Source organism: Meriones unguiculatus, chromosome 1, assembly GCF_030254825.1.
Source record: "Meriones unguiculatus strain TT.TT164.6M chromosome 1, Bangor_MerUng_6.1, whole genome shotgun sequence".
NCBI lineage: Eukaryota > Metazoa > Chordata > Mammalia > Rodentia > Muridae > Meriones > Meriones unguiculatus.
This window is the reverse complement of record NC_083349.1, coordinates 121,375,021-121,385,001: the sequence shown is the minus strand read 5'-3', so window position 1 is coordinate 121,385,001 and position 9,981 is coordinate 121,375,021.

Below are 9,981 nucleotides of genomic sequence, written 5' to 3'. Positions count from 1 at the left end.
ACAGGGCAAAAAGCTTGGGATATGAAGGACTGAGGGTGGAGGCATGGGTTATCCAGGCCCAGGCTCTGGATCCCTGCTTTCATATAGCTGGAACTTAGCAAATCACTTTAATTTTTATAAGGACCAAAGGTATCTTGAGAGGTGACTTAGTTAAGCTGCGTCAAGGGTTTAATGCTAGGCCAGGATGCAATGGGAACCCTTACTGCTATCAACAAAGGGGGACACAGAATCCTTTCGACTGGGGAGTGGTGCTGGAATTGAATCTCTTTGAGGAGATAGGAGAGGGCCACAATGAGAGCATATGTCTACCAGAAGAGTCTTCTTGGACCAACTTTCCATGTAGAGTTTTAATGTGGGCTCAGGTGGTTGGAAACAGGTTTTATTTCTGTGAGTGTCTGTGCTATTTGAAGAGTCATATTAATATTTGGGGTCTTTAGGGAAGCAATTAAGACATAAATTCCACCCTCGGAAATAATGTTAGTCCTTTGAGGAAAGAGGTTTAAGGGAGCCCCATAGAAGGATATGGCAAGAGGTCCACTCTTGAAGTGGTGATCACATTCCCCAAACACTGAATCTATTGATACCTTGAATATGGTCTTCCCAGCTTCAGAAACTCTTAGAAATTTTTATGTATAAATTACAGTCAAAAGTACTTTGCTGTACCTGCTGAACAGACTGAAAGATGTTTGAAAACCACTGATCAAGCCCAATCCCTTAATTTTTTTTCCTTTATAAAGCAGCCAAGGTTCAGAGTGAGCCAGACCTACAAAAGACCAGAGTCGCTCTGAGAGTGAGCAGAAGATACAGAGTGAGCTGGAGGCCCAAATTTGTATGTGCTTTTAAGTGGCGCGCCCTCCACAACACCAGTGCTTGTCATGAGAACAGTTTTCTCCACAGTCCAAGATCATCTCTACCAAGGGCTTCTCTGCCAGCTCATCCTTGTGTGTGGCAAGCCTTGTGGCCAACATTCAGTGCATGTCAAGTGTTAATCTGTAATGATTATGAACAGCAGTTACTCATAAATGCCTTCAGGTATCTTTGTTCATCATCTGTGGCTTTCCAATATTTCCACGCATGCAAGTCTGGTCATTGCTCATGTCTCAACAGCAAAGAAGAGCCAGGACAGCCAGTTTCATGGGCTGAAACGCACACGTGGCCCTTGTTGAATGTTTTTAATTATATCTGTACAAATGAATCCCCAGGTGTATATGACATCACTGTGGGAAACCAAACCCTGAGCAAGGTCCACTTAGAGATGGAGGAGAGATCAAAATAGAAAGCAACACCATCTCTGTGAATATGCAGCCTTTAAAGGTGGGTAGGAAGTTGCACAAAGGAGTGTAGTGAGACTCAAGAAACTAAACAAATGGAAGGAAGCCAGGTAGAAAATCAAAAGACAAAGTATACATTTGATTTCAGGGATGCCAGTTCCTAAAATGGTTCCACACTGGCCATTTGGTACAAGACATGGGAGCATTGCCAAACCTCTGCTCCCCTCTCACACCCACTGTGAGCATGCTTCCTAAGTTTCTCGACTGGGGATTAGAACGGAAGGGAAGGGAAGTTTCTGTCTTTCACTGAGCTTGATTGTAATCCAACCATATTTGAGAAGGAGCCTTTGAACACGTAAGTCTTATTCCCTCCCTAAAAAGAAATGTCTCTGTATCCAGACAGCTGATGAAGGCAAAATCAGGAATTGTGCTGTGTTGTGACAATGAGGATACTCTAGAAGTTGGAACAACACTCTTCTCATAGTCTGAAGCCTAGGATGGTCCAGGGTCAGGGTGCAGATTTGGTAGTTGATTGACTATCCCTGTCTGAATTTCAGACACTTGTCTTTTTGCTACTTCCTCCAGTGGAAAAGACAGAAAGGACACTATCCCTACTCTTGAAGGCTCTACCTTCAGATTCCCTCACTGTGAGGATGAAGGTTTCAGCATACCTGAGGGAGACAGAAGCAAGTATCTGTGGAACAAAGAGAAAGCAGGTTTTTGCAATGCAAAGACACCTTGTATGCCCTGCAAGACACTTCACGGTTGAGTCTGTTTTCTATCATGAAATAGGTAACTAAGATGAGTTAACTGACCTTGTGTATGTTACCATGCTGCGTGAACTGTGGCAAATGACTCTGCATGGACACCTGCCTCAGGTATACCACTGCTTTTAGGTGCTGAAATTAACATTCTAAGCTGGAGTCAAAAAGAGAGCAAGTTAGAGTTTATCTAGAGGTGAACTTGCAGCAGTACTGGGGAACTGATCTGGCTTCTCAACCCTAAGTGGAGGATCATGCCATTGCTTACTGCTTCAAGAGCCTCCTGCCCCCATCACTGCAAGACACCAGATGTTGAAATGAACTTGTGAAGTAGAGATTGGATGAGGTCTCTCAAAAAGAAAGACCCATGAGGCTAAGTCACTCAGGCTATTCATCTCACCTTACCCACATGGACCACTGGGTCAGATGGGGCTTGAAAGAACCTTTGAGAACCATAGCATTCTTTATCTATCTTGTATCTGATGTTCCTGCATGCATGTGGGCAGGTAGAAGGTGAAGAACCCATAGTTCTCCTTTCCTCAATTAACTCAAAGTATTTCCTAGTACTTTGCTTTGAACCGTGTTTCCCAAATGATGCCCTCAAATGTGAACCTATGGGGAAATAGAGACTCCATAGATAGAAATGAGTTGATGAGAAGTTGTGTTTAATTATATCTTCTCCTAATCCAATGAGACTGGTAGCCTTAGAAGAGATGGGGAGAAACGTAGATACATACAGAAAACCATAGCCTAGAAAATGAGGTGGGAGTGGCACAGATGCAAGCCAGGGAACACCCAAAGCTACGGGAAGGAAGCTAGAAGATGCCAGGAAGGATACTCCCTGAGAATCAGTGGGATGAGCCTAGCCTGTCAACACCTTGACGGCAAACTTTGAACAGATAAATGTCTGTTGTCTGAAGCTGCCCAGTTTGCAGTCTGCTAAGAACGAACATTCCTTGGCATCCCCTTAAGTGATGTTGCTAGACCTTGGTATCACAAAGAAAACTGAAGCTTGGTATTTCAGAACCATATTTCACACTTGCTGACCAAGTGACTCCTGTGGGGCGGAATGACAGACAGCTGGAAAAGCACGTGGAGGGGCAGGCAGCCAGGCAATCAGCCCAGACACATGGGCCATGAAGAAAGACACCCTCAGTTTCCATCCAGGTATTATTTATAAGAAACGATGCTGACAGGTAAAACGAAGACCTTGTGTAGACCAGAAACCATGGGCTTTTCTAGAATAACAGAACTGATAGAACATATAAAAGAAAAGTATTAGATCAGTTTATGCTCTATGCCTCGGCAGTCTAACAATAGCTGTCTGCGAACTGGAGAGTCTGGGAACCCAGTTTCACTCTGTCCACTATGCTGGGTGCCACAGAAGCCCCAGTTTGGCACTGAGGGCCTGTGGATTTCCTAGAGAGTGTCTGATCTCCAGTTTGGTTTGAAAGGCTGGAGAAACTAGGTTGTGATTGTAGCAAAATATGGCAGGAGTGATGATAACTGGTGTCTGTGATGGCTTTCTGTCTGCGCCACCCCTGGAGAGTTCCCCTGCCCTGGAGAGGGTTCAGTGCTCTTGGCTTATCCTTATAGAAGGATCCTCACAGATCTGCCTAGAGTCTTGTTTCAGCGGATTCCAGGTCTACTTGACACTCAAGTTGACCCATCACAGTTGGACACTAATGTCTCAGGTACACATCATATCTAGAAACGAGGTAAGTACCAGTTAGCCTGTTTATAAGCAAGTGGGTTCTTTTTTTATCTTAATGAATCTATTTATTTCCACATAATTTTTCAAAATTATATATAATACATTTTCATATTATTTTATTACAGCATTTTAATAAAAATAAATAGAAATACATTATACATTGTAAATACATATACTAATTTTTAAAGTAGCATCGTTTAAGTTTAATAAAGGGGGTAAAAACTAGGTAAATTAAAGACATGACATTTATACTATGTATTGACTCTTTTGTTCATATTTGCTTGTATTTATTCTACCAGTGTTAAAGTTTATTTTATTATTTAATATTTTCTCCTATCACATAAAATATTTTTAATTTCCTGGATTTTTTTAAAAGTTAATGTGAAAATTATATATATATGTATACACACACACACACACATATATAGCTTTCCAAGACTATTATATTCCTTATGTTGTTTCATGAACAAATAAAAGCTTCAAAAAATTATCATGTTAACATCACCTTACTATTTATTTATTTATTTATTTAATTTCTCATCATTTAAACAAATATTTACATTTTGAGTTGCACTGGGTAAAATTTATACTTTGAGTTATACCTCATAACCTAAGCACAATTTAAGCCATGACTGTTCCGTGTAAAATGAAAATCCACTGGCTTTATGTTGAATTGCAGCTGTAATTATTTTTATTTTTATTATTGGTTACATTTTGTTAACTCTGTATCCCAGCTGTATCCCACTCCCTCATTTCCTCCCAATCCCACCCTCCCTCCCTCATCTCCTCCCTGTCCCTTTTCAAGTCCACTGATTGGGGAGGACCTCCTCCCTTTTCATATGACCCTGTTTTATCAGGTATCTTCAGGACTGGCTGCAAAGTCCTCCTCTATGGCCTAGCAGGACTGCTCCTCCCTTGGGGGGTAGGGTGGTCAAAGAGCCCACCACTGAGTTCCTGTCAGAAATAGTCCCTCTTCCTTTTACTAGGTAACCCACTTGGTTACTGAGCTACCACAGGCTACATCCGAATGGAGGTTCTAGGTTATATCCATACATGGTCCTTGGTTGGATAAACAGTCTCATATAAGACCCTGTGCCCAGATCTATTTGATCCTTGTGGAGCTCCTATCCTCTCCACGTCATACTAACTCTCCCTTCTTTCATATGATTTCCTGCACTCTGCCAAAGGTTTGGTTATGAGTCTTAGTATCTGCTTTGATACACTGCTAGGTAGAGTCTTTCAGAGGCCCTCTCTGGTAGGCTTCTGTCCTGTTACTTATTTTCTCCTACGTCCAATGCCCATCCCATTTGTCTTTCCAAGTGAGGATTGATCGTCTTACCCCAGGTCCTCTTTCTTGTTTATCTTCTTTAGGTGTATAGATATCATTATGTTTATCATATCCTATAGGTCTATATAAGTGAGTATATACCATGTGTGTTTTTCTCCTTCTGGGTTACCTCACTCAGAATGATCTTTTCTAGATCCCACCATTTGCCAGCAAATTTCATGATTTCCTCGTTTTTGATTGCTGAGTAGTATTCCATTGTGTAAAAATACCACAATTTCTGTAGCCATTCCTCCGTTGATGGACATCTGTGTTGTTTTCCATGTTCTGGCTATTACAAATAAAGCTGCTATAAACATGGTTGAGCAAATGTCCTTATTGTGTACTTGAGCAACTTTCGGATATATGCCTGGGAGTGGTATAGCTAGGTCTTGAGGAAGCGCTATTCCTAATTGTCTGAGAAAGCACCAGAATGACTTCCACAGTGGTTGTACCAGTTTACATTCCCACCAGGAATGGAGGAGGGGTCCCCTTTCTCCACAACCTCTCCAGCACGTGTTGCCATTTGAGTTTTTTATTTTAACCATTTTGATGGGTGTAAGGTGAAATTTCAGGGTCGTTTTCATTTGCATCTCTCTGATGGCTAAGGATTTTGAGCATCTCTTTAAGTGTTTCTCAAAAGCAGGTTCTTTTTATCCTGACCTTATATCCCTTCATTCTGGAACAAAACCCTTCTGATAGTCTCCCATGAGGATGTGTGTTTTTACTTTTATTTACTGGGGTGATTTGGATAAGATGGTCCACATAGCCACGTATATTCAAATGTTTGATTACTAGAGAGTGGCACAATTTGAAAGGATTAGAAGGATTGGGATGACCTTTCAGTAGGTGTGGCTTTGTTGGAGGAAATGTGTCACTGGAGGGTGGGTTTTAAGGTTCCAAAAGCCCATGTCAGGCCCAGGCTCTCTCTGCCTCTCTTGCTGTGGAGCAGGATGTAGCTCTTAGTTACTCTTCCAGTGCCTGGCTAAATGCTGCCATACTCCCTACTAGGATGATAAAGGACTAAGCCTCTGAAAGTGTAAACAAGCTCTAATTAAATGGGTTTGTTGTTGTTGTTGTTTTGTTTTGTTTTTTTGGTAATAGTTGCCATGGTCATGGTGTCTATTCACAGAAACAGAACAGTGACCAAGACAATTACTGTTTGCTAGATATTCATGAGCTTTTTCTTCAGTTGTAGTGTTTATTGAGTATGGGGTCTCATTATATTACTCAGAAGGGCTGTACACATGCTTGAACTTCAACCATTGTGAACCCCTTTGCATTAATTCAAATCTCTATGGAGTTTTTGTCACACTTTGTATTTTATGGTCATAAAAACCTAAAACACTGGACAGTTCTACTTGCCTTCCCTTTTGGTCTTTCGGATTTTACTCTGTAAATAAGCAAATAAAATTTTAAAATGTATTTACTTATTTTTATGTGTATGAATGCTGTTCATGCATTTATATCTATGTATGATGTGTGTGTCTGGTACCCTCAAAAGCCAGGAGAGGGCATCAGAAGTTCTGGTACTGGAGTCACAGATACTTGTGAGATGTCGTGTGGGATCTGGGAATCAAACTTGAGTCCTCTAAAGATCAGCCAATGTTCTTAACCACAAGTCCATCTATCATGTCCACTTTGTCTCATTTTTATGTTTTAAAAACAGAAATATTGAGGTACTGTTGATGTACAATAAATAGAGCAGATTACACATCCTTAAGACCCTCGTAAAGATCATACCTAGTTTTCTGAAGTTTTACTATCATGTTCTTGTAACTTTTTGAGGATCCCATATGAGAACTTCTAAATAGATGATCGTGTTTTAAGTAAGTGGACACTTTTCCTCCTTGCTGATTAGATGCCCTGTCTCTGTCTTCCTTGCCTGTCGTATTAGCTGAAAACTCTAGAACAATCTTGAATAGATAGGTAGGAACAAACACCATTTATATGGCCCAAAGGTTCACTCTCCCTGTTCTATCAGTTAGGTTACTGAGAAATAATAACATTGCTGACTGGAATCTGTGTTTTTTGTTTGTTTGTTTGTTTGTTTTTTAAATCTCTTTTAATAGGAGTTGTACTTCTTGTGTTTGATATATCAGATGTTTAGGAATAAGCGTCTTTAATGAATTGGATCCTTTGTAATTATGAAATGCCCTCTCTGGCTGTTGCTAAGAGTCTTTGTTCTGGAATGTGTATAATTTGATGTTAGTTTAGCCATCTACTCTTTGACAGTATCTTTATGATGTATCTTTTTATAATAATCCCTTAACTTTAATATATTTAAATTTTATTTATTCATATTTATAATGGTTTCTTACAGGAGGTTTACTCTATGCCTTTGCTTTTTATCAAATATGACAGTCTTCATTTTTTAAAAAAGATTCGTTTTGAATTGTATGTGTGCATAAATGTACCAGTGCCCATTGGGGCATCACACCTCTTGGAGCTAGAGTTTCAGGGTCTTGTGAGCTGCCCAGTAATGTATTAGGAACTGAACTATGATCCTCTGTACATAACTCTTTACTGCACATAACTCTTTACTGCTGATGCATCTGTCCAGCCCAGTGTCTGCGTTTTTAATGACACATGATGTGATTATTGCTGTGGCCTGTCTTGTACCACCCATCTTTCTATTGGGGTCCTTTCTATCTCATCTATGTTTATGTACCCTTTGTCTTTTTTACCCTATTGCTTTGATTTACTGGAACATTTGTTTTTCTAATAGTTCCAGTGGATCTCCTTAGTTGGCTTATAAACTATACCTGCTTTGTGTTATTATTTTGGTAGTCACTTTAGGATTTCAGAGCATTCATCTTTTTATTTTATTTTTTATTTTTTTAAGTTCATTTTTTAATTTATTACATTCACTTATATACCAGAAGTAGCCCCTTCCCTCATTCTCTCCCAATCCCATCTTCCCTCCTCTTCTCCTCCCATGCCTCTTCTCTAGTCCACTGATAGGAGAGGTTCTTCTCCCTTTCCATCTAACCCTAGACTATCAGGTCTCATCAGGACTGGCTGCACTATCTTTCTCTGTGGCCTGGTAAGGCTGCCCCCACCCCCCTCAGGGGGAGGTGATCAAAGAGCCAGCCACTGAATTCTCATCAGAGACAAACCCTGTTCCTCTTACTAGGCATCCACTTGGACACTGAGTTGCCATGGGCTACATCTGTGCAGGCGTTCTAGGTTGTCTCCATGAATAGTCCTTGGTTGGAGAATCAGTCTCAAAAAAGACCCCTGTGCCCAGATTTATTTTTGGTTCTGTTGCTCTCCTTGTGGAGCTCCTGTCCCTTCCAGGTATTTCTATCCCCCCCTTTATTCATAAGATTCCCTGCACTCTGCTCAAAGTTTGGTTGTGAGTCTCAGAGTCTGAGTAGAGTCTTTCAGAGGCCTCTGTGGTAGGCTCCCTTCCTGTTCCCTGTTTTCTCATCTTAAACTATCTACTTGCAGGTGACAACTTGTCACTTGCTCCATAAGAACCTTACATGGTGAACTTTTTACTATTTGCTGTCTTCATTTGCCAACTTCTCATGGCTGAGCAGAACACTTGAGAAAAACAACTCAAGAGGCAGCGGATTTGTTTTGGGTGATAGTTTTGAGGTTTTATTCCAGTACTGGGGTCAGAGACAGAACAGAAGAGTTTCTATGGTGGCAGAGAGAGAAAGAGAGAGACAGAGAGAGGGGGGAATAAAAGAGAGAAAGCCTATGCAGATTTTCCTTTTCTCCTATTATTCCATTCAGGTCCCCAGGCATGGTGTGAGGCCACGCACACTCAAGTTAGACCCTCCCCTCTTGGTTAATTCTGTCTAGAAACATCCTCAGGCTTCATAGGATGCTTTATTATTCTCCTAGGCAGTATCAATCCCACCAAGCCAGCAAGAATAACCCTATTGTATCTTGTATTCTTTTAGTCACACACTTTGATTTCTATGGGTTATAAAACTTACTTTGCATTGTTACTGTTTTACGTCAAACCACTGAGTATTTTTAATATAATTAACATAAGGAAATACCTTTATAATTACATATGCTTTCACAATCTTTTATTTCGTTGTGGACACAAGAGGCCCAGTAGGCATTATGTTTCCTTATTTTAGGTAAGAGAGGATAGATGCAGCCATTCATACTGTCCCTAACTTTTTAAAACCTTGGTCAAGCGGCAGACCCCAATTTCTGAAGGTTTAACTCCTGGATTTTGATTATAGATATTTTAACATTGTTCCCCGGGCTCTGCCCATCCTTCTTGATTAGCATAATGTAGACAACTTAATGGCATAAAGTGATGCTGTATGGGGAAGTTTTCTGTATCTTTTTAGAATCCATTGTGGAAAGAAGCAGCTAACACAGGCTGGAGAAAACAAGGGTATGTATATTGTTGTCCACACAACATAGATGCAAACTGTTTTTCATCTTTGATGATTTAGACAGAAATGAATGTGCTCATCAAGAACACATACCATATATCTTAGGCCATTTTAGTCTGCAGCGGTGCAATTACCATATATGGAAAGTCATTTTTAATGGGGACAAATGTTTGACTGAGACTGTGGATGTCAACAAGTATTTCTAAGATCCATCTAGCTTCTGCAAGATATTTAGGAAAAATCACCACTACTTCATCCTATAAGGTTCTTTTTTTGGGGTGTGTGTGATGCAAATAGCCACACTTTGCCTGGGAATGCAATGTTGTTCTTTATTTGCTTTCTGCATGGGAGTGGAGTAGGTGGCTAGCCAAATTCAGAGCCTTTTATTCGGTCCCCTCTTCTACACCCACTCTGACCCAATAGGTCAAGGACACAAAAGAAGGTCTTGTTTTTGCAAGTATGTCAACTACAAAGTTGTGCATTTAGAGAATGGAAAAATGGCCGTGGTGTTTGTCTGCAGAGTCTGTGGACCCGATTTGAGTTT